Here is a 25,550-nt window from a genome sequence, read left to right as displayed (position 1 = left end):
TTCACGTCGCTTGAAAAACAGTCAAATGTTCCTAAACACATCATCTATTCCCATCTCATCCAAATTGGAAAACTACAGCTGCTTGTCACGCCTCAAACCACGGCCCCTGCCTGTCACCTCTAACTCTCAAAGTATTTAATCAGTGTGCTAATAATGTCATTTGATACTTTTAGCTCAGCATGAAATCTAAAGCCGTGGCGTATAATGATGCATTGTTATTCCCGGATAAATCAAGAGCCCGTGAGCTAATGTCCGTGCTATCACAATCACATCTCTTTGTCTGACAAATAGTGCAATCAGTGATTTCATTCTGGGCTATATCGCGTCTTCCTCAAGCTATACGTCTTCAGGAGCACAGTGTGGATCTCAGGCAGGGGATCTACCGGAACGTTGATGGTTGAACAGTGCCACCTTATGACTGCTGCTCGCATCGCTGTGGCCCTTTGGACGTCGTCTGCTCCTGGTCAGGCAGTAATCCTCCTGCTCTGCTGCTCGTGAAATCGAACTTGTGCAATATCTGTGTCTGGAGATATAGGAAGGAAAATATGTGACACTCTCTCTCTGCCCACACACACACACACACACACACACACACACACACACCTAGGTGTCAGCCTCAACACTCAATATACCGTATGTGAAGATGGGTTTCATTATGATGGTGATCTATGAAATTCACACATGAATGGAGCAAAGCTGTTTCCAAATGACAGCAGCAAAGCCCCCCAGGATACGCCTGATGAACGTTAAACAACACAGAGCAAGCATTGAGAGACATATATCAATTTATATGAATTTGTATTTGCACGTTTCATGCCATATGTCATTATCTTAACAATCTCCAACTTCCTGTGTTTCCTTCCTGTCAGATTGTTAATATTTATAAATCTGTTAATCCAGTCTTTGACTACGAAGCGTATCCATTTTCCAAATTAATTTCCAAAAAAGAAAGTTACATAAACCCTACATAAGCCCTTCATAACTGATGGCAAAAACCTACATACACAATTATAAATGCTTTTTCCTACATGCCATATCTGTTCTCCAAATTAAATCAAGGCTAGTGAGAAGGCATTACTGCAAATGAAGCTACTGTACATGAAACCTACATAAGCCATTCATAACAGCTGACATAAATCTACATCAACTTTTATGACAATCACAATGTCCTGTGAAACAACAACCGAAGCCTCAAACAGTCACTGATTCAATTTTCCTCCTAGATCTTCTAGAACATTCACATTCCTCATAATTGCAAATAAACCTACATAAGCCCTTCATGACAGCTGACATAAACCTACACATACATATACTGGATGACAATGACAATTTTTCTATGAAACCACAACCTAAGCCCTGAACAGTCATTGGATTGACATAAACCTACATATACATTTATAATTGCTAGTGAAAAGTATGATTGCAAACAAAGGCAGATGAAACCTACATAAGCCTGTCATGACAACTGGCATAAACCTACATAAACATTTCTAAAAGCTTATTCCTACCTGCCATATCCATTCTCCAAATTAAGTCAAAGCTAGTGAAAAATGATAATGGCAAATACAGCTACACAAAACATACATAAGCCCTTCATGACTGCTGACATAAACCTACATATACATTTATAAAAGCTAGTGAAAAAGTATAATTGAAAGTAAAGGTACATGAAGCCTGTCATGAGAGCTGACAAGAAACTACTTATACATTTATAAAAGCTTATTCCTACATTCCATATTCATTCTCTAAATTATTATATTTTATTAAACAGCACCTTGAATTGTCTTGTACATAAAATGTGCTATATAATAAATTGGCCATGTCTAGCCTTGCCTCACATACATAAGCCCTTCATAACAGCTGTCATAAACTACATATATATTTATGGCAAGGACAATAACCTAAGCCTGAAACAGTTGTTGGATTTCACTCCGAGGACTTCTAGAACATTCCTCTTCCTGTGCAGTGGGCTCTGAAACGCCTTGCTGAACTCCTGAGGTTTTAAACTCTGGCTGAATCTTTTCTAACACCTCTCTGTGTCTTGCCTGAGGGGAGTCTCGTCTCTCTCCAGAGGGCTTCCTCCTCCACCCTCCCCACCCGCTTGCATCAGTCTGGCTGCCCTGACATTATATCTGCACTGCTGCCTCTTTCTCAGGCCCTTAGCAATACCCAGGCACTTGTGAATAGCTAACTGGCTGTCTCTCACGCCACAGCCAGGGCTTTTCACCTTCATTCATTAGCCTTTTCATCTTCCACTTTCACGTGTCAGCTCCTTCACAGCTGTCTATATCCGTGTTTCGAATGGAATATTTCTCTCTGATCAGAAGAGTTCTCTTGCTGCCTTGCAGTTGGTCAAATTCAGTTCAAGCTTAATGCATTGTGTCACTCAAAAAACCTAAAAATTGAGATGGGAAGTTCATTTTTTAAAATATTTTCATAAGTGTTTAGCACATATAATGCAAATGTCCATCCTAAATATTAATGCTAGTGTTTACTTCATAAATCTGTCATAAACTTGCATATTTTCTGTCACCTATATTCTGAGATTTCAAAAAATTAATTAATTTATGCTATAAATTATTTGAAAAATGTCATATTTGGATTGAATATTGAGTATCTCCTTATTTCATAATCCTTCCAGTATTTACACATATTAAATATTTCTACTAAATATACCTACTTTGGGCCATCATAGTACATTCATAAGCTTGAATAAATCATTTTTATAGCAATATTTGACCATTTATGTAAGACTTATGTCAAAACATGCTAGATGATGAAAGTTTTTGTGAAGTATATCACTTTGTCTTGACATTAAAAAAGGGAAAAAAGAGCCCATTTGAGAATATTTGTAATTTTTTCCACCTTATCATGGAAGTTCATATATTTAATCTAGTTATTATATTACATTATCTATCTATCTAGCTAGCTAGCTAGCTTTATGTTTATCTAGCTATCTTTGTAGCAGGATATTTTTAATAACAAATATTAAGAAATCTTCTATAAAGTGTCCACATGTCATATGAGAAGTGTATTTACTGTACCTACATCTTACAGAAGCACTTCAGCTAAAGTGGTTCATTTGCATTGAAAACTACGATGAAGCATCATTTCAATACAATGTAGCTCATATGTCAGCCAAATGAATGATTTTAATGTTTTAATAGTAATATAATTTCATTTATAATCCTATTATGAAGCATTATCAACCCCTAGTACAACTTCTGCCATGAATGTTGTGTTAGAAAAAAATAACCTTTATAATAAATAATAATAACCTTTAATGTCACCTGACAAGTTTTGCTCCAGCTTTGCTTTATAAAAGTATTATAAAGGTCTTATGTAGGGCTTTCAACTAAAGTGTTACCAATATTTCCTTCTTTTTAAACATTTTCTTAACACTCTCCTTTTACTTTTATCTTATATCTATACATGAGACTCTGACTCATGTTTCGAGTATAGAGCTGTATCCACCATTTTTTTCTTTTAATCAAAACTGTTAAAGATTATGAGAAAATAATTAATAGAGCATCTGGAGAGAGATCATTTATCTCAATACAGTTTCCATTTTAAAACAAATCAACAATGACTGGTGTGTTATTAGTCACTGAGCCACAGAGCTTGTAGAGCCGCATTTATTTATTTACACATAAATTCTTCTTTATAAAGTTTATTTCGACATTTTAGAAGTGTTATTAAAAAGCTTTTTATACTTGTCAAATCATTTTCAAGGGATTAAGCTGGAATAAAGCACATCTCTTTTCATTATATAATATCATTTCCCAGTTTGTATATTAACAACCTTCTTTCTGAAATATTCTTTTACTGTTGTCTTAAAAATGTTATTTTGTATGTGCTGTATTCTATGTGCTGATAATTCAATATATTAATACAGACACAATGTAAATATACTGTAATATACTCAAAGCTATCCTATGACTATAATTGAAATGCAATCATTTGTTCATGAATGTAAAAAATTTACAAAAAAAACCTACAATCTGTATTTCTATTATTCAAAAAAATCTGATTTCTTTGTTATTTTCAATTAATATTGCAAAATCAGTGCTAGTGCAAGAAATGGATTAAATACTGTGGTCAGTTTGAGAATGGACTGAGCAACTGGGGGATCAGCTGAAAAACAAAGTGTATTTAAAACCATTAAAAGCTTTGAAATCATTAATAATTAAGGTAAACATAGACCCCTGAGTGATAAAGCCATACCTTCTGGTCGTGATTTTTAAGAGCAAGCCAGAATTCGCTTTCTAAAATGTTGTGCTGATGAGTAGCCGAATCATAAAAAAGTGTTCATAAACGCATTTGTTTTTTATCCATTCTGTCGAATCAGACACTTTTCCAAGTCAACAAAAGATGGTTGTGGTTACAGGCAATTAGGATGGATAAAAGGGCTGAGGAGTGCCGTTATTGCAATGCCCATTTCAAGTAGCTAACTATCATGTGATCTTGTTATCTTGTTAACTAAGAATTTAACAGGCTTAGCTTGCTAGTGCTAGCTAACATCCCTGACTTATGTTGCTTTAACAAACCTATAAAGCTCGCCTAAAATGTACATCAAGAAACTAGTTAGTTTATGCTAGATGGCTAGGTCACATTCTTACTGAGAAGGTGCTTATAATGGACATGTTTGACTAGCTGACTTTGTTCAGCTAACAAGTGAGTTTATGGCATCTTTCTGGGCAGCACGTTGAATTTCAGTGACACGGGGTCCTCGATGCTGTAATCGTAAAACATGGCCTACAAACATCAAAGTTGCAAGCATGAAGAGATTTACATGCTTCCAATTTCTCTCTTTTACAAATGCACAGAGTTTCTATCTGTATATACAGTATGTCTTGTCATTGCAGGCCACACCACCGCTTAGGCCATCATGCACTGACAGGAAGTCAAGCCATAAGGATCTTTTAGAGTTACACCATTTGACATGTAGCTGAATAGCACTTCCTGTCTTCTACCGCTAATCTAATAATAAGTGGATAATGTTTTCGCTAATGCTAATCCAATTTCTAAATAAAATCCTTGATAGATTCTTCAGACAGATTATAACCAAGTAGCATTAGGTTGCTAGGCTAATCGTGTCTTTTTGCAACCAGGTTGTGCATGCATCTCTTTTCATTTACAAGCACTAAAGGGGATCTATATAACTACTAAATTACTGGCTAGTCTGAAGCCTCTTTCATGCATCCACGCAGACAATCGCAATGATTCAAAACCCCAGGAGCGCTCATGTACAGTAGCAATCGAGTAGAAATGAATGACACAGTCCAGAATCTGAGAAAGTATTGAGAGGGAGCAAGTTATAAACAACGGTTTAAAATGCCAACTCCATCAAATGTACTGATTTGTCACACACCACATAATGTGTAATGGGAATTTGCGGTGGGTTGCTATTTCGAATGATACAATGCACTAACACTGCCAATATGACAATAATGTCCCGGGTTTAAAATGTGATCAGCTGTTAGGTTAAGAAAAATGATATAATTCTTATAAATTCTATTTGTGAGGGCTCGTGTAGGTATAACAGCAATGCTATCATGTAGTAATGACATCCTTTTTACAGCACCATCTACATACCACAATTGCAATATATTTCACTCTGATTGATTTCTGTTGGCTGTTTAAGTGCCTTAATGAACCATTTCTATTGCAGCAGACCTGAAGGCCTGTGTGAGGGCGTATTTGTTCTCGTGTCCTTTTGCCTTATTTGAAGTCACGCACAATCATTTCTTCTGTATTAGTAGTTATAAATTGGGCAAATGGATAATGGGTTGTGTGACATTGCAGACTGTTTAGTCTAATTTTAACTCTGGAATGTATTCCTTCCTCTGTAATATAATCGAGGAACCAGAAGCTCCTTATCCAACTGCGTTAAAAGGTGGAAAAATGTCACTGTGACTTGGGATGACATTTCAGTGGTTGAATAGCATGCCTAGTGTGGTTTACTTTCTTTGCAGTATTGAATGCCAGCTTCTATTATTATTTTTATTATTATTATTATTAGAAGAGAAGGAAAAAGGGGAACATGAGCCAGCTAAAGGCAGAAATGTCACAGTGACTTGCGGCTGGATAGCAATTCATTAGTATGCCTAGTGCTGTTTACTTTCTTTTTGCTATTGAAAACCACAGTTCACTGTTTGTTTTTCTTAGAAGAGAAAGATGGAATATCTTTACCAGCTCTTCTTTACAAATGCATAACCAGCTACTTTCAATTAAAATTAATCTTCACCTTACCATTAATACCTCCACACCATGTACATAATGTAGATATGATTTGCTGTTTCTCTTAAATATAAAAATGACCTTTATGTTTTTTTAATTATTTCTTTTCTTTTCTTTATTTATTTACTGTGTTTCAAGTGATTATGTATTGTATCCTGTTAAGCAAATTATTCATTTATGTATATTATGAGTGTAATGCAACGCCACTATCTTTATCTGTATCTGTTTAATGCTCCAAATATCTGTATCTGTTTTCGGATTTAAATCCAATGTGGGTGTGGCCTAAACTGGAGGGTTTTTTTTTTCTTTTTTCTTCTTAAATTGTTTTCATTAAATATGAACCCTAATGCTATGCCTACCCACAATATTTTCTAATAAGTCTAGTTGGATCTATTTCCCAAAATATAAACAAACTAATAGCTTAATTTAAACCACTGTGAACCTGACCAGGCAGTTACTAAGGATGAATGAATAAATACTGTAAATGAGCAAGATTTTTCTTTGTCCCGTGAGCATCACATCTGACTGCTTCATATCTGACCGCTTGCTCACACTCTTATGAACATAATACCTTCCACTTTTTTTCTTGCATCCTGCAGGATCCCAGTCCCACTGAAAAACTAGTCTAGTCTCAACCAGACGCCATGTCAAACTGTCTAAAAATATTAATAGTGCGCCTCCTATTTCTATCTGTATTTGTATTTGTTTAGAACACATTATCTGTTTATTCTGACTTTGTTACATTTCTGATATACAATGCTTTTTTAGTAAATACAATTTTTATTCACTTTAATTTGTTGCTATATTCCTAACCTAAGCAGAGTCCCTAAAGCATCACAGCACAAACATCATCAATAAACGGTGGCGTGAGCTTGACATTGAACTCCCTCTCTCTTCCAGTTAAAACAATCTTAGCTTTTTACAATAATTTTGGGAAAACTGGTCTTTCCTAAGAAAGAAAGAACCAGAACAAAAGAATGTAATCAGATATCATTCACTTTTGTAAGAAAAGGTATAAACCCTAACAACCCCCTTAACTCCCTAACCGCAAACTTCATACAACTTGAGCCGTGCAATTTATAAATCTGCATGTGTAAGTGCAAGCCCATGTTTATACTCAAACACTGCAATGAAAATATATGGGCTCCATAAAATAAAATATGGAAATGTGATGTTTGTTGTATACCGCCCAAGAAAACAGAGAAAACAAGTTGCCGTTTTAATTTGATTTTGAGTAAATATAGACTGTGTGGGATGAAATCTAGTGAGACTAATTATATAAATCACAAACTGGCGGACAAAAATAGGCACCTCAGCCAAAGTAGGATGCAGTGAAGCTGGCAATCTAGACGCTGAAACATGAATCCCATTGCTGGATCATATTTTAAGTAACAAAGTGTTCATCAGCATTACCAGTGACTGGTGATGCTGCTTTGATCTCAGCAGCATTTCCTGTTTCCTCACAATCCCTGCAACAAGCTTTTGTTTTCTCCCCTTCGGAAATGTTAATTTCTGGGCCTTGTTATTATTCCACAAGCGTGTCCTAGTTATGGCAAAATGGCCTATTTGTGTACAGTGATATCTCACTTGAGCATCTAGCCTCTAATAGCTGTTTTATTTTAAACAATGCATCTTGGTCCCTGGGTGAGCTATTACAGGCAAGAGAGAGAGAGAGAGAGAGAGAGAGAGAGAGAGACAGTAGGAGGCAAGTTTCATCTCTACTCATCTGCAAGCTCCTTAGGACCTCCATGGGAATCACAAAGTGCATTGCAAAGTAATAAAGCAGCTCATAATTGTTTCATGTGAGCTCGCCAAAGCCATCAAGGATACTTCTGTTGCAGCGTTGCCTGCGTATTAATGCACAATTTTAATGGGAGACCTTCTGAGAGAGTATGGAGATAACCCCACGATCGGGGCATTCCAGCAGAGCTCAAGTTATTCATTTTCTCATTTCAGGGAATTTATGCACCAAGAGGAACTGGGACAGGATTCGGCAATAACCCTGTAATGGCTTATCAGTGATGTGTGTACAGCCATATTAAGTAAAGGACCATCGCTCAAGGAATGCAATGCTTTCACAATCACTAGCTGCCTTAAGTTATTTTTACCTTTTCAACACAATCATCCCACAGCAACTGATAAGATAGCTGAGCCTGCTGGGCTTGACCAACTCCCTCTGCAACTGGATCCTGGACTTTCTGAGTGGGAGACCCCAGTCCATCAGGATCGAGAACACCACCTCCTGCACCACCACTCTGAACCCCGGCGTTCCCCAGGGCTGTGTGCTTAGCCTACTCACATAATCACATTATCAAGTTTGCTGATGATACTTCAGTTGTGGGTCTCATCAGCAACAATGATGAGTCAGCATACAGGGAGATGGTGCAGATCACAGAATGGTGTAGAGATGACAATCAATCTCTTAATGTTGATGAGACCAAAGAGTTAATTGTTGACTTCAGGAGGACCCAAGTGGACCACCCACCAATCCACATCAACATTCCAACGTTTCTTGGTGTGCACATAACAGAGGACTTCCACTTCCTGCAGACTTTCAAGAGCGCTAACCTCCCACCTCCCATCCTGACCACCTTCTACAGAGGGACAGTAGATACCATCCTGACCAGTTGTCTCACTGTCTGGTATGGAAATTGCACAGCTTTAGACTGCAGTACCATATAGCAAATTGTGAGGACAGCTGAGAAGATCATCAGGGTCTCTCTACCCACCATTGACGCCTCCTTCAACAAGCTCAGCATCCACAAGGCCACCAGTATTGTACCTGATCCTTCCACCCCTCTCATTGACTTTTGACCCTCTTGCCATCTTGCAGAAGATACCGGAGCATCCGTGCTACCAACACCAGATTCCACAAGAGCTTCTTCCCTGAGGCAGTCAGAATACTCAACACTCTGCTGCCTCCCAGCACTCAACCAGACTAATCAAACCTTCCCAACAGCTACCAATGCACATCTATCACTGCGCACCTGTACTTTATAATGCTGCTATTGGACACTTTTACTATTATGGCTCTCACTTTACTATTATGACTCTATTATTGCTGCTACAACAATCACTTGCTGCTACAACAGACAATTGTTGCACTCATTTTTCCACTCAGCAGTGTTCTGTTGTCCTGTCTAGTTGACGTGCACTGTCCTGTGTATTTACTGCCCTGTCTATTTATTGTATTGTTTGCATTCATCTTACAATGGCATGTATTTGCACTTCATGTAGTCCTGTGTACTGTCCCACTATACTGTTATGTGTTGCACCATGGTCCTGGGGAAATGACATTTCGTTCCAATGTATACAGGCTATGTAGAGGAATGACAATAAAAAAGACACTTGACATGCGCTTATTTCAAGTGAACACTGGTTTCGAACCTGGCCATGGAACCCAAACTTTGGTCCATCTTTTAACCTCATTTTTGTATTGGGACCATGTTTGAGAGCGAGCTGAGAAAGATTGGTTGAGCTTGTTGTGCTACATCTTGTTTCAAGCTTCACAATCCCATGGAAAGGCATTTGTGCTAAACTAAGAATTGAGCTAAAAATACATTTTCCATAGACTATAAGCCGGCAGCTTTGACTAAAATGCTTCACCCGACGTTCTAATCAGTGATGAGCAAAAGTAATAAAACACTAATTACACTAAACACTAATTAAATCAACATTAACGAGAACAGTAAAGGGAGGTACAAGTCGGCAGGGCTCAACTTTGGATTAATGATTAAAAACAAAGTGTCCTGAAGTGTTTTATTGCTCTTACTGTAAAAGAGAGCAAGATGCACACAAATACAATTGCAATTAGTTATTAAAGAATGTTGTAGAACGTCCATGAAAACAAGTTAGTTCCTGTTCTCACTTACGTTATAGCAGCTATTACCAGCCTCTCGTTTTTCTCTCTCTTGATGTTAATAAGACAAAAAAAAATGCAGCTTATCATGTAACTGAAAAACCACAAAGCATAAACACCTCTGGCCAGGAGACTTTCCCCTTAAAAAGCACTGTTACAAAGCACTAACGCTGGAGACTCCTTCCATAAATGCTAAATAAACATCTCCATTACCATAGACAATTACATTTGATCATTTTCATTTTATACAGGTAGAATAAAACAGAACCTATATAAAACCTTTTTTTTTTTCAAAGTTACTAGGTGGAATAATATTCTTCGTATGTCAATGACTGCTTTATCCCCATTTTTGTACAGAATCCAGTAAACTCAGATGTTATTTTAGCAATTCACCCATTAAATATCTGCCATTTTGCAGTTTTTGCATTAGACGGAATTTGCTATCAACCTGCAATTTGGAAGGAAATCGTCAATGTGAAAACATACCTGCGATAATGACCCGAGAATTCAGTCAAGCGTGAAAACGCCATTAATTCTTCATGCAGTAATTGAATGCAGTCCTTTTCTTCCACTGTGACTCCTCAAAGTCAGTTAGAAGAGCTTCTCGGCTTTTCGTCTCTCACTTGTCACCTGTTTCAGGACCTGTCAGAATCATTACTCACCTTTACCTGAATGTTGCACTCTTACAGGAGTGAGGAAAAGCTGCAGTCAGCTCCAACAAGACTGCCTCGAGATCCTTTTTTTTTCCCCACCCACATTCAATCTCACACTTCACGTAGCAATAGTAGCATTGGCAATTTTGTGTGACAGGGAATGTAGGTCAAAAACAGAAAGCAGGGAATGAATGACGAGCCACATTTCTTGTATGTGCTTTACGCAACCCTTTTGCCTGCCAGAGCAACGGACTAGTGGGACGTCAAGTGCATCTTGACTCCGGATTGCTTCTTCCCCTGACCTAATGAGCGGAGGATGCTTCATGGCTCCGGGTAAAGCTGCCATGCTACCCTAATGAGCTCTGACTGCATGTGATTGCAGCATGTACTCCGAGTCTTTATTCTTGTTTATCTAGAATAATTGGTGCTAATGATGTGGCTTTCACGCTGGCTCTGTCTTTGGAATGTAAATGTACATTTGTGGCTAATCATCATGAGTATCCGAGGCGAGTGCTTATTTTGAGGCTGACTGATGCATGACAGTGTATTCAACGGGATGAGATTAAATCAAAAGTGGGGTGAAGCATAACACTTTTATCATTACCAGTGCATTTGAAGTTGTATATAGCCAACTGAACAATAGTATCTATTGCACAATTTATTGTATGATTGTTTTGAATGTAGCGTGTCAGGTATGCCTAGGGTAAAACTTATGGCAGTTCAGGTTAAACAAAGCAATGAATAGAACAGACTTAAATGGTGACTAACTATCGAAACATACAATTAAAAAATAATGTAATATTATTAGAAGAACATATTAGAGAGAATTTTAATGGTACATCCTTTGGTACCTAAACGAAGCCAAGCCATAAAACATTGCACTACATATCCACCACTGGATGCATCTTGCTTCTCTGAGAGTCGGGAGGGGCGGCGGGGTGGGGGTTGGGGTGGGGGTTGTGTTGGTAGGGGTATAGGGGTAGTATTACATTGTGACCAAGATTCATTTTGCTACAACATATGGAGAGAGGGAAAAGAGAGGCTGGTGAGACAACAATGTTTATAGCTGCTATAATGTAAGTGAGGACAGGACTTGTCTTGAAGATGATCCACAACACTAAACATAGCTGTAAAAGGATAAAAAGTACACGTCATTCTTTAATGAATGCAAAACTGTAACTGTTGAAAACTTGCTGTTGTATAAGAGGAATAAAACACTCCAGGACATGCTGTTATTGGAAAATAAGCCTCTTCAGTGGCGGTAACTGTAACTCCACTTCATCACTCCATCCTGTTGTTTATTATTTGTGATGGTGTAAAATAATAATCAAGTCAAGCAAAGGTTTTACTTGTGAAGGGTTTCACACAATATATAGCTCTCTAAACACCGAATTCATCACCAGACACCCAAATGCCACATCTGACCAGTTTAAATTGCTGGCCACAAAGTAGAAGCTCTTAGTAGCTCTTAAATATACTTAATTAAACTCTCACTGTAGGATGGCAGCGGCAAGAAGGGAGTGCGATCCTCCTTACAAGAAGACATTAAGTTATGAGAACATGTTACGATATAGCATTAAGGTGCAAATTGGGATTTTATCCCAATGAATTACAAGTGAGCATTTTAAAAAGGTCAGTGTGTCATAATGTAGCCCGACGCTGCCCTGTAAAGTTACAGCATTATTCATCATTCTGGACTCTCATGGGTTCCACCCTCCCGATCTCTCTGCCCCACTTTTCCGGTCTCTCAGCAGAGAAAAATATGGCAAGCTGTTGTCTTTATCACCTTAATTGGTAAAAAAAATCTCAGCTGCTGGGAGAGAAAGATGAAACGCAACCTGGAAATAGTTCGGCCTCGTGAGAGCTGGCTGAGTGTGAGACAGGTGCGTCTTAGATAAGGGTTATACGTCAATATCTTCCTTTATTTAACAGAGCCGACTGAGGACCCAGAACGCTCATTACAACAATTTTTGTCATTTGCACAAATGCTACATCATAGTAAAATATAGCAGGAAACACAACAGGCAGCTAAGCACACAAACAACACATAGCAGAGAGAATAAAAAATGGAAAAACTAGTCATTTTTCATTTCCTGGTGCTTAGGATATATAATAGATGCCAGTGTAAAGTGCAAATGTTTCAGCTCTTTTCTGTGCTACTTTTTTTTTTTAATTTTCTCTGCTGCACTTTTCTATTGTACGAGCACTTTATACTTTCAAGTGCTTTCATGCACCTCCATTCATGGATTCTTTTCAAAGGCGCAGCTTAAGGGCTGCTGTTGTTCTAAAAGAATACAAAAATACCTCATCACAGTTATGCTACCCTCAATTTCCCAACGTCTCCTAATAAGCAAAATAAGGTCTTTTGTTCGCGCTTTTGTAACACCATTGCTCAACTATTAGTGTGACTAGCAAACATCGCTCACTATTGATTTACCATCTGACCAGCAAAGGTCATCATCGTTCATGTGTTCCACTATTTGCCTTTAATTGAGCCTGGTTTCTCATCTTTTGAAGGTTTGGCTACTCTCGTGTGGGCCTTACAGGCAGGAGGCTAACACATGATGCTAGCAGACATCTTGAGGCTCTTTGCTCAACCTTGGTGTGTATATACATTATTAGCATTTCCAGAAGATGGAAAGAGTCCCTCATCTCCCACTTAAACTCTTAAGCAGCATTTTGCCCCGAGCAGATTGAACTGTTTTAAAATGCCAGGTACAAGTTAGACTCTATATCTGTAATTTAACTCCTTTATCAGGTAAATCTATTGCATATGATTGTTAGAGTGTAATTTAGAGCCTAAGTGACATTTCAGAACAATACTCATTTTGACCACAAGGGGAAATAATAAACATAATTGGTCCTTTTCATGACCTATTCTCATCTCTTATTTGCACTCCCTCCTGCTATCACAAGAATCCCTAAACAAGGGAAGGTTTTGCATATCCATTTCAATAACTATTATTTATATTACTAATGAGCCTAATGTATTTTCAAATAAATTTCACAAACAGGGACTCCAGGGAGGTTAGGTAAATGCTAATAAATAAAATCTATTATTGTCAGATTCCACAAAGTCTTTAAATTCATTTCAAAGGTGACATGGTATTGTAACAGTTAGCGCTGCCCCCTCACAGCTCCAGGGTCCTGGAGCTCAATCCTGAGCATAGTTTACTCTCAGCGTGGTGTTTTACATGTTCTCCCATGTTCATGTGGGTTTCCTCCAGGTTCTCTGGTCTCCTTTTGCCTCCCGGTGAATTGACTGTACTAAATTGCCACTAGATATGAATTTGTGTGTGCATGGTGTCCTGTGATGGACCGGCATCACGACCAGGGTGTATTCCCACCTCACGCCCAGTATTCCTGGGATAGGCTCCGGATCCACCGCCATCCTGACTAGGATAAAGCAGTCATGGGAGATGTTGCTAATGCAAACACTTGTACCAGTACATTCACTTGGGAACTATTTTAATTTGCTTTTGTTATATTTAAAAAATATATTCTTTCATTCATTTACTTCCTTCACATAAACAAAACATGTGTAATTGGTGATATGGTAAAGGAGACGTTTATTTAACATTTACGGAAGGAGTCTCCAGTGTCAATGCTTTGGTAAAGCTGTAACTTTAAGTTTCCTCAACACAGGATAGTCTAGACAGAGGAGTTTAGGCTTTGTGATTTGTGTTATTCTTTAACTGTTTCCAAATTTCTGTGGTATAAGAGCAATAAAACACTTCAGGATATGATGTTATTGGAAAATAATGAACTCCAGGGTGATAACAGACAGTAACTTTGCTACAATACACCACTCTGTTTTTGATTATTCTCCTATAACTGCATGGCCCCCAGGTGTTTTATTTCTTACATAACAAAGACATCTATATGAATCATTTGCATAGGCTCAAACAGAAACAGGACTACCTTCCAAACTCAGTGAAAGTGCTGAAGATCGATAGTGTGAGCAAATAAAAAAAAGCTAATCTCATAAAACCTACAGCACTTGGCTGGGGTTTAGAAACCAGACTATGAGTCTGCAAGTCATATTGTAGGTTTAACTCCAGCCGTTAATAACACCTCCCTTCACATCCCAGGAGAAAATATTGTATAGAGCCGATGTATTTTACTGCTGGAAATAAATTCAATTACTGTGTGAATCACATAAATCCTTCTTGGTCTACCCTCGGATATTGACTGAGGGAATTCTGGCGTCCTCAAACACAGTGAAGAAACCCTTGAGGCCTGCTTAAATCAACAACAAATTAGCAGGCAACATTTATCAAGTGATGAAGCGCTGATTCTGAAGATGAAGCTGAAACAAAGTGATCATCAGATAGCAACACATTGCTCACCCCATGCCCTCTCTTAGCCATTTCATCCCATGCAGGCTAATTACTCTGCACGTTCATTTTTTTATGATTGGAAATTTTAATAGGCAATCAAGTTCCGTCAAATGTGTTTTTCACTGAAAAGCTTTTTGTTTTCTAATTAACTCTAGTTTTCCTCCTCAGCTTGACACATTGCCCATGAATATGAAAATTGCAGTGTAACTTTTCAAAGCACTTTACATCCAGGCAGGGAGTCCTAAAAAACAGTTAGCATGTTTGTGTACTAATGGTTTACACATTTTTCACTGTAAAATATTACATCTTAGCAAGTGGAACTATCTTGAATGTAGTCATATTTATCTAGTGTTTTATAAGATTACCATAAACCAAATATAAGATTATTAAACCTATTTGCAGACATTACTACTAATTTCAAGCGTTAAATGTTCTTATTTGATTGGCAGATAAATTTGCTTCTTTCTGGAAATAAATGCTTAATTGCAACAGAATCATCTTCCAATAAAACAAGACTATTTCAAGCTTGCAATTAAAATAATATGTATATGTATATGTATGATATTTATAATAGGAATAATAGGATATATATAATACGTATAATAGGAAATACTAGATAAATTTGACTATGTTCAAGATATTTATGCTTGCTAAGGTGTCATTTTGCAGTGTTTCATTTTTATTTTCTTAAGACTTAAAGATATTAATCATTACATATCACAATCAGTTTTTGCCAGTGGATGATATTTGAATTAAAATGTTGATTTAACTGTGAAGACACTTTCAAGAGAAAGACTTTCACAGAACAGCTTGTTGGAAAATCATTTATTTATCATTTAATCAAGAAAACATCACGTTCTGTTATAAAAATGGCTTTTAATAACAATTTTTTCAGTATAAGATCTATCACAAATCCAACAATAATCAACATTTTGGGAAATTCAAACTTCTAATTTGGGATAGAAATTAATATTTAAAATGTAAAATTTCATGAATGCAGTTCATCAAGAAACTTAATTTTTGTTTGTTTTGAACAAAGAAGAAGAGTTAAAAACAAATGTGAAATTAAAAAAATAAATATAAGTTTATAACTGACATGCACTATGTCATAATATCACATAAATTCATATTTATAGCAGGAAATAAGCTTTTTGGGTATTGATGACATGATGCGATTGTGAAGTGGGCGGAGCTTACTTTAAAATTGCTAACTTTCACATAATGCGGTGGTTGTGAGTGTACAAAAACAGTGAAATAAACATGCTCCTGTATTTTTGTTGCTACTGTTTAAGAGTGGACATGTTAGAGACGCAATCCATCCAAAAAAAAAAAATAGCGATGTGCTATCTGAGGCATGTTCAGTCAAATCTAATCAAGAATAAAAAAAATTCTGCATAAGAATGAAGGAAATATTTTCTTTTTTTCAACTCGACGCCTTGTACTTCTTATGCTGTAAATCTCTCATGTAATTCAAGGACATGCCCAAACCTTTCCTACTGCAAGGCGAGATTAAAAAAATGACAGCTCTGTGGGAGCGATTATATACACGCTAATAATACAATTATTATCTGCTTTCAGCAGTGCGCTCAACAGAATATTCAAGTCATAATGTAAACAGCACACAGTAGGAAATCCTAAAGCTTAAATTTACATCTGCATAGCTGCACAAACATAACAGAATGAAGAAGGATAGCTTTAAGAAGGACAGAATTATAAGCAATGTGCGACCATAAAAAACATCAAATAAATATTTACCAGTAAAGAAACTCTATTTAAAAAAATACATAGCATTAAATCAGTACGTTTGAATCCTTCTGGACTGAGTTATAAAGCAAATCTAGAGGTATGTATATCTTGTATTTAGAGAGAAATTTGATTGTTGATGGGTGTAGACCCGGAGTGTTCCCAGAATCAGATTACTTATAGTACTTGCTTACTTTCTCTCTGAGAGGAATATTATCATAAATTTATATATTATCATAATAACATATGGTGAGCTAGTTAACTAGTTAAGGCCATTCATACAGACTAAGGGAAACAAACTAGTATATGGTCATTTTTTGGCTGTAAGCTATAGTGTTCTGTCCTCGCATCTCAAGTTAAAAAAAAAAAAGATATTATTCAAGTGTTTATTTTCTCAAGATATGCTTAACCACAAGGTGAGTGTGTGTAGTAAGCAGGAGAGATATATGACGGCACTGTACTTTGCCGATTCTGAAAAGGCCATCTATCATTCGATCCATCATTGCACACTAATTAATCAGCTGAGTAAAAATCGTTCTGTGCCGAGTAAAAAATATTGGCCTTGCTGATGTATGTAGCGCAGGATGTGCCGATGTAGGTAGTGCAGCACATGGTGGGATTGGAAACAAGTAGAGCATGCTATAGTTACAGCTTTGAGTTGCATCACAAACCATGAAGTACATCGCATATAAACATAGCTACATACCAAACGAAAACTAAAGTCAATAAGAAGCCAGTGATTTGTCCACCCTTGATCAACTGTTCTATTCTGAACAGCTGTGTAAGACCACTATTGTGATGAATATGTGATTTTAGTTAAGTCTCTTATTCAACCAAAGAGCCATACATTTATAAAAACCCTTCTGTATTCCTCACTTCACTAGTGGGAACTGGTTTATGGGTAAACGGATTAGGCACTACATTGGCTGACGATTGACACCGCACTCGCTTGCTTCAGTGATCAAAGTTGCAGACTTAAAACGATACCATTCACGCGTCAAACCTTGCCAGGGGTAGACAGTTGCTCTCCGCATTGTGAATGTGTTGTTTTTGTGCCTGGGAAACACTGCCTCTGCTAGAATTAATTCAAAATTGATGCCTAGGTGCCTCCATGGGAAACTAGAAACTGACGGTTGACAGCATCAGGATGTCACACCTGCTCCCCAGTCTCTCTCACTCTGTGTGTGTGTGTGTGTGTGTGTGTGTGCGCGCGCTAGCTATCAGAGAAATGGTTAATGAAGCTCTACTAGCCAAACTACTTTCTTATTTGTTCTATTTGAATGCATTTTCAATGCTGTTTTAATGTACCCTTGAAGTGCAAATTAATCAGTGCTAAATGACTTGGGCTTGCTTATACCTGACTATTTAGCTAGCGTGCTAATTAGCTAATATGCTGTGCAGAATACAGAATAAAGTAACTGATGAAGTTAGACTAAATTAAACAATTAATGCTCCTGTTTACATTTATAAACAGCTTTACCTGACACTTGTTTTCCTTTTGAAATGAGATTGTATCTGGCCATGGTAGTTCTTGGGCCTTCTCTTTTTTTTAGCTCTTGAAGTCTGCACACATGTTCACTTGGCCCTTCAAGGGGCATCTACTAAACTTCACTTTAGCTAATAAAGTATTGGAACAGCCCTAATGGTGATGGAGGTTCTCACAAGGGAGAATGTGAGGGGAAGGTCAACAGACTGTTAAAACTAGTATTAAAACACAGAGTAGTGTGAGGAATAGATGTATGCTTGTGCTTGTTGGAGGACAGACATTCTTGAAGTAGGCCTTTTGTGTAATAACTACTCCACACACACATGCAGGTTAGCTCTCCAGTGGCTTATAGCAAGGATGCCGGATACTGTGGACCAGTAAAGCAAATGTAGGCTATACCGCAGGCCAGTGCACTGAGCTGATAAACCCTGAAGTAGACAGGAATGAATGAATGTGCTAAATGTGCCTCACGAGCCCCCAGTACACTACCATGTTAATGAACAGGCAATTCATAATGAATTCTTCATGACTGATGATGCCTTTTGGAATAGTTTCTAAATGTTCATGTAGGTTCATGTCAATTGTCATAAAAGGTTTTTGTCAGTCATGTGGCATTATAAACACCTCCCTTAATAAAGTGTTACGTTTTTTTTATTAAACCATTTCTACAAAATAGGTACTGTTCAATTTTAAAAGAACAGAGCAATGTGTGACTCCCTGGAGCATTTTAAAAATGAATATGTGAATGCCTATGATAAAAGTCTGGCATGAATATTTTAAATGTGACCCATTTTTGTTGAAAAAGAAAACATCAATGTCCCAAACTGCATACTCTGTAGGTGGATTGGCTATGTTAAATTGCCCCATAGCTGTGAACGAGTGTGTGAATGGGTTTGTGAAAGACTGGCATCTCATCCAGGGTGTATTCCCACCTCACACCCAGTGTTCATGGGCTCCACCACCACCCTGATCAGGAAACAAACGGCTACTAAAAATGAAAGAATTAATTAACTAATCTTCCCAAAGTAATGCTGAAGCATGTTTCACTACCTTAAAATGGATTTCTGGCACGTTATTGCATCATATTTGGCTTGAACTACTAAAAGTTAACACATTTTGGGTCACAGTAAGTGAAAAACAAAATATAGCAGTCTGAGGTAATTCTGATGTAACTCCAGTTGCGCCTGACATTTGTCATTTCAATGCTTTAGCAATACTGTAACTACCATAACGGACATGCTAATAAAGCTCATTGAATTGAACTGAAATAGTGATCATGCAATATAACAAATAATCTTTTTATACATGGCCATATTTAGCTATGAGGGCAGCTTCAGAAGTTACAGAAGGTTTTGTTTTTTACCTCCCATGTAGCGTATCTCCAGTTGTTTGTAGTTTACTATGCAGAATGTAGACTACTATGCGGACTAGGGTTCTCATTTGAGCAGCTGAGGAGGATACTTTGTGATTTGGTTAGTCAGATTTAATCACCCATTATGTTTAACTCTCACAATATGCTACGCTTCTAGACTTTAACCAGACTCTTACTGAAAGATACATCTGACATACGTATTATGTAAATGTGTAAAACGTTTATACAAGGATATGATAAACTACTCCTAATGTTGCTAGACAAATCAGCTTATTAGTTACAGTAAATTTAGGTAATTGTAGTAACCTTAGCTGATCATAATAATGTTAGCTGACCACAGAAACGTTAGGTGATGACGGTAACATTAGCCGATCCCAGTAACATTAGGTTATCGTAATAATGCTAGGTGATCAAAGTAGCGTTAAGTGATCACAATAATGTTAGCTGATTACAGTAATGTTAGCTAATCACAAAAATGTTAGCTGATCACAATAATGTCAGGTGATCGCAGTAACATTAGGCGATCACAGTAACGCAGTAATGTTAACTAATTACAATAACATTAGGTGGTCAGAGTAACGTTATTTGATTCCTGCAACGTTAGCTGATTGCTGTAATGTTAGCTGATGTTAGCTGATTTTAGTAACTTTAGCTGATGACAGTAAAGTTAGCTGATTGCTGTAATGTTAGCTGATGTTAGCTGATTTTAGCAAAATTAGCTGATCGCTGTAATGTTAGCTGATTTTAGTAAAGTTAGCTGATCGCTGTAACGTTAGCTGATTACAGTGACATTAGCTGATCGCTGTGATGTTAGCTGATCGCTGTGATGTTAGCTGATCGCAGTAATGTTAGCTGATTGCAGTGACGTTAGCTGATCGCTGTGATGTTAGCTGATCACTGTAATGTTAGCTGATTGCAGTGACATTAGCTGATTGCAGTGACATTAGCTGATTGCAGTCACGTTAGCTGATCGCTGTAATGTTAGCTGATCGCTGTAATGTTGGCTGATTGCAGTGACATTAGCTAATCACGGTAATGTTAGCTGATCGTTGTAATGTTAGCTGATTGCAGTGACGTTAGCTGATTGCTGTAATGTTAGCTGATCACTGTAATGTTAGCTGATCGCTGTAATGTTAGCTGATCGCTGAAATGTTAGCTGATTGCAGTGACGTTAGCTGATCGCTGTAATGTTAGCTGATCGCTGTAATGTTGGCTGATTGCAGTGACGTTAGCTGATCACTGTAATGTTAGCTGATCGCTGTAATGTTAGCTGATCGCTGTAATGTTAGCTGATTGCAGTAATGTTAGCTGATCACTGTAATGTTAGCTGATCGCTGTAATGTTAGCTGATCGCTGTAATGTTAGCTGATCGCTGTAATGTTAGCTGATTGCAGTGACGTTAGCTGATCACTGTAATGTTAGCTGATCGCTGTAATGTTAGCCGATTGCAGTAATGTTAGCTGATCACTGTAATGTTAGCTGATCGCTGTAATGTTAGCTGATTGCAGTGACGTTAGCCGATCACTGTAATGTTAGCTGATCGCTGTAATGTTAGCTGATTGCAGTGACGTTAGCTGATAGCAGCGTTAGATGATCAACGTTATCTGATGTTCATGGCATTTTTTAATGTAGGCTTTTCAGTAATCAGTAAGCAAAAGGGAGAGAGAAAACGAGGATGAGCACACGCAAAAAGGAGAGAGGTGACTGTAAAACAAAATATTTAACTCAGCTGGAGTCAGAGCAGTTTCTGGAAGAATAACAGAAGAGATCAGAAATTAGCAATTGGTGTAGTGTACATTCAACATTGTGGCATATTATATAAGAAGTGGGTCACAAACATTTTGATCCCTAAATTCTACATAGTCACTAACCCTACTACATGCTAGCCTACTAGCCTACTAGCAGGAGTAGTAAATAATCCACAGTGTATACTTCACAGTATACAAGCGTGCCATTTCAATCAGAGCGAATATCTGCCTTCTATACAGCTTACTACAGCACTGAATAGTGTGGAAATGTAGTACGGATTCAGTCTCAACCTCCGAATGCGTACTATGTTGACATTAGTGCTGTAGTATGCGGATAGAGGAGAAGCAGCCATGAAGGAAGCGGGGAGCTCTGGGCGGGAAAAGAAAGAGGACGCGTGCGCCTCACGCGCGCATTACAGTCGCTCGGGTCCGCGCGCGTGCAGCCGCGAGCCGCGAAGAAAAGCGAGGCGCGTGAGGGGAGAAGCCGAGGGACCGTTACGTTTAAAAAAAAAAACGAAAGAAAAAAAAAAGTAAGTGATAAAATTATTATATAAAATACGAATTTTTCGGTATTATTATGCTTCTCTGTTATCGCTTATCACAGTCCAGTGATGTTTCCAATGAATGTGAACATTTATTCAAGCGGTTTGATGTAAGGTGCTCACTTTCTTTCTTTCTTTCTTTCTTACTTTTTTTTTCTTCTTTTTTAAAACCCTCGTTTCATGAGGTGCTAACCAACGGTTTCTGTCATGCTAGCTGGTTGCTACAAAACAAAAATATACATTTTTATGAGGTAAAATGTTCTCAAATATCTTAGTTTATTCCAAGTAAAGGAATTTAAACTGTATATTTATCTAGTTTATAGATATAAGTAGGTTATTATCAAGTATTAGTCTATAGTTATAAGTACGTTATTATTAAACATCATCTGCAGCACAAATCTGACAGGCTGCATACTAAATCAAGTTCAGCATTCAGTGCCAGGTTCAGTGTGTCAAAACTTTTGGTCATGATGCCTTTGTATCACATTATTCCAGCTGAAAGGTCATTGCCTCTTTATGCTGCCAATCACATCCTGCCTTGCTCATTGAAATACAACTGATAAATGGCTGTTAAAGGTTACCCTACTTTACACGCAGACTGCTGTGATTTATTCTCTCTGAGAATTTTCCAGAAACAGGGAGCATCATTTTCCGGTTCAGGCATCCTACAGAGGATTGGGATTCAGATGGAAATGTGAAAACAGTAGCATTCTGTTTATTATAGCAGTGTTTCTTGCAGGATTTTGGATGGACCTCTGACCCTCGAGGGGGTTCCAGGGTCATATCCCCCATAAGAATATATATTTTTTTACACTTTAAAGTTAGACGCATCAATCTAGTGAACTTTGAGAGCAAAATTAAGGGCTAGATCTATGAAGAACTTTGTGCTCTTGTAAACAATTTTGTGCTCTTGTAGTAATTTAATCCTAAACACATTGATTGTATAGATATGAATGGTGATGACACAGCAAAAAAAAAAAGCATGGTAAACGAGATGGAGTTTAACGTAGTCCACAAATGGTCAAAACACAAAATCGACTAGAGCATACATTTGATCCATCAAAGAAATGAAGCAAAAGTGGTTCCTTTGTTGAACTGTTTTATTTTTTTTTAGAAAATAAAAAAAATATACAGGATGAGGAGGACATGGTATTGATCAACTGTCCCTACATCCTTATTAGCAAATTTTGCATGCTGAATTAGGACATTTAATTTTCCTGATCTTTGAGAAAAACAGTTGTAATCCCCTTTTGTAGTGATAGAGACCCTCAGGAGCTCTCGACATTGTAGTCACGGATATGTGAGTAAAACAATAACTACTGCATTTCTTCCCTAAGAGCTTAACAGCTGCAATTAAGTGATGAGCATTAAGTCTCTGTCGTTAAAACAATATCATAATGGATTCTGATTCTCTTCTGACAAAGAAATATGATCCCTTAACGCCTTCAAACTAGGTAGGAGTAAAACATGAAAATGACACCTCACACTAGTATAGTTACACCCTGGATGAGATGCCAGTCCATCGCAGGGCCACGCACACACTCGTATACATCTGATAGCATAGACTACTATCACTTCTTGGTCACTGAAATGATATCCAAACGCCTTCTGGTACATTTCTGGCAAAGTCTTCAAACTAGCAAAATGAACCAACATGATCTCACACCTAACGTTAACGTTAAGGTTAGGGTTAAGGTTAAGGTTAGGGTTAGGGATGGGCATAGCTTTGGTACAATATTTTTTTTCTTTATACAAATGAAGCAGTACAAATTTTTAAGAATATGAATACTAGCATCTTTTGAAAACAGTTAGTAGTCATTTCCTCTGGAAATCCACATCGCCTTCAACTTGTAATTAAATTGAAGATCTGATTATTGAGCTAGCCAGATAACTAAGGTTTCAACTGTGGGTTTTAATGAAAGCGCAAATTGTCTATCGAATTTTATTTTTATAAAAAAATATGAAATAGGCCTACTGTATGAAGACATGTTTGATTAACTGGGAAGACAGATAAGTGATAATTTCACAATGATGGTAGCTGTGTGACAGAATACTTTAGAATTACTTCAGATAACGTTATGTAAGGAATAACAAACTCTCAGACCGTCTTATACCACAGCGATTTGCCAATTATTACAACGTTTAGTTTATTAATGAACGACCTGTCACACATTTTATCGGTATAGTTAGATTTAATGTTGTGGAACGTCTGAGAGACAAGTTAGAGTAGTTCCTGTTATCATTTATGTTATAGTCGCGATAACCTTAGCATAGCCGTTGAAGGCTTGTCTGTCAGTGTGATTTGTTTATTTCCTGAAGATAGTATTTTAAATAATTTAAATAATATTACTACCTGAGCTCAGCTCTGATTACATTCACGTAAACCCCACATCCTACGTGAGCCATCATCCTGGTTGTAATCTTGGAAGCTTTCAGGACTGAAATTGATGCACAGCATATGTCCACAGTCTCAAAACGTTCACTCTCTGGCACAGTCACATTACCGTCTGCCAAGTTTTAGAAGTCGAGCTCCACTACGCTGGTCTCTAAAAATAATCGCACAGGAATATAGTCCCGAGGATGTGTGGGACTTGAGACTCATTCCTGTCTTACAAAGGCATTTCCATTGCAATTAGTCGTAAGGCCTTTTGGGCTTGCACTTTAAAGAGACTTATCCCTGGCTGCCAGCTGTAATCTCCTTCCTGAATGCTCTCTCCATCTTCTTACTTTCCTTCTCATTATTTTTTGGCATTTCAATTCTAACAGCAACTTAAAACCTTGATAATTGAATTGGGCTGTCTCTGATGATGGGCGTTTTTTTTTTTCAAGAACATCCTGTTTGATACGTTTTAGTAATCAAAGAGAAGGTCCTTCCTTCTTTAAATATCGTATTACCCTAACCTTAACTATTCATAGTTTTTCTCTTTTAGTTGGCTTTATGGTTGTTGCAGTGCCACAGTTAGTCACAGTGTATGATTGGACAGTGTATGATTGGACAGTGTATGATTGGACGGTATTTCAAAATATTAACCCAAGGCATTTCTGTCTAATACCATCTACTAAGCTTGTGCTATATTGATTTTTCCCTGCTCGTGATATTCCATTGTAAAATATCATGCCACATGATGAAATCATCCAGAAACACTATCCTAAGAAGAGACAAGAAAACTTTCATCCTTGTTTTTCTTTTCAACTGAAAGTGCCATTTTTGACCATTCTCGGCTGAAATCTTTTGGTGGTATCCCTACTGTATATGGTAGTAGATGGTAGTAGATGGTATTTTAAATATACTCTTGTCTAATGTTAGCTAAGTCAAACATACACTGAAGGATTTTCTTTCACATTAATAAACTCAAAGCATTCTCCATTTACCTTGATAGAAGGCGAAAGCGCCACACTAGTCAAGAGCATGTGAGATGAGGGGAAGAGGTGGGGCTTTCAGGAAGTGTTGATTAGTATTGGAAAATTCGAAAACTTAAAAATGCACAAATCATTCTAGATTCATATGTGGCTCATCTCCAGTTTTATTTTGGCGGAAAAGTTTGCACTTTTGGCATAGTTTGAGTG

This window comes from Pangasianodon hypophthalmus, chromosome 20 (genome assembly GCF_027358585.1).
Source record: "Pangasianodon hypophthalmus isolate fPanHyp1 chromosome 20, fPanHyp1.pri, whole genome shotgun sequence".
Classification (NCBI taxonomy): domain Eukaryota; kingdom Metazoa; phylum Chordata; class Actinopteri; order Siluriformes; family Pangasiidae; genus Pangasianodon; species Pangasianodon hypophthalmus.
The sequence above is the reverse complement of the archived record's forward strand: the minus strand, read 5'-3'. Positions refer to the sequence as shown.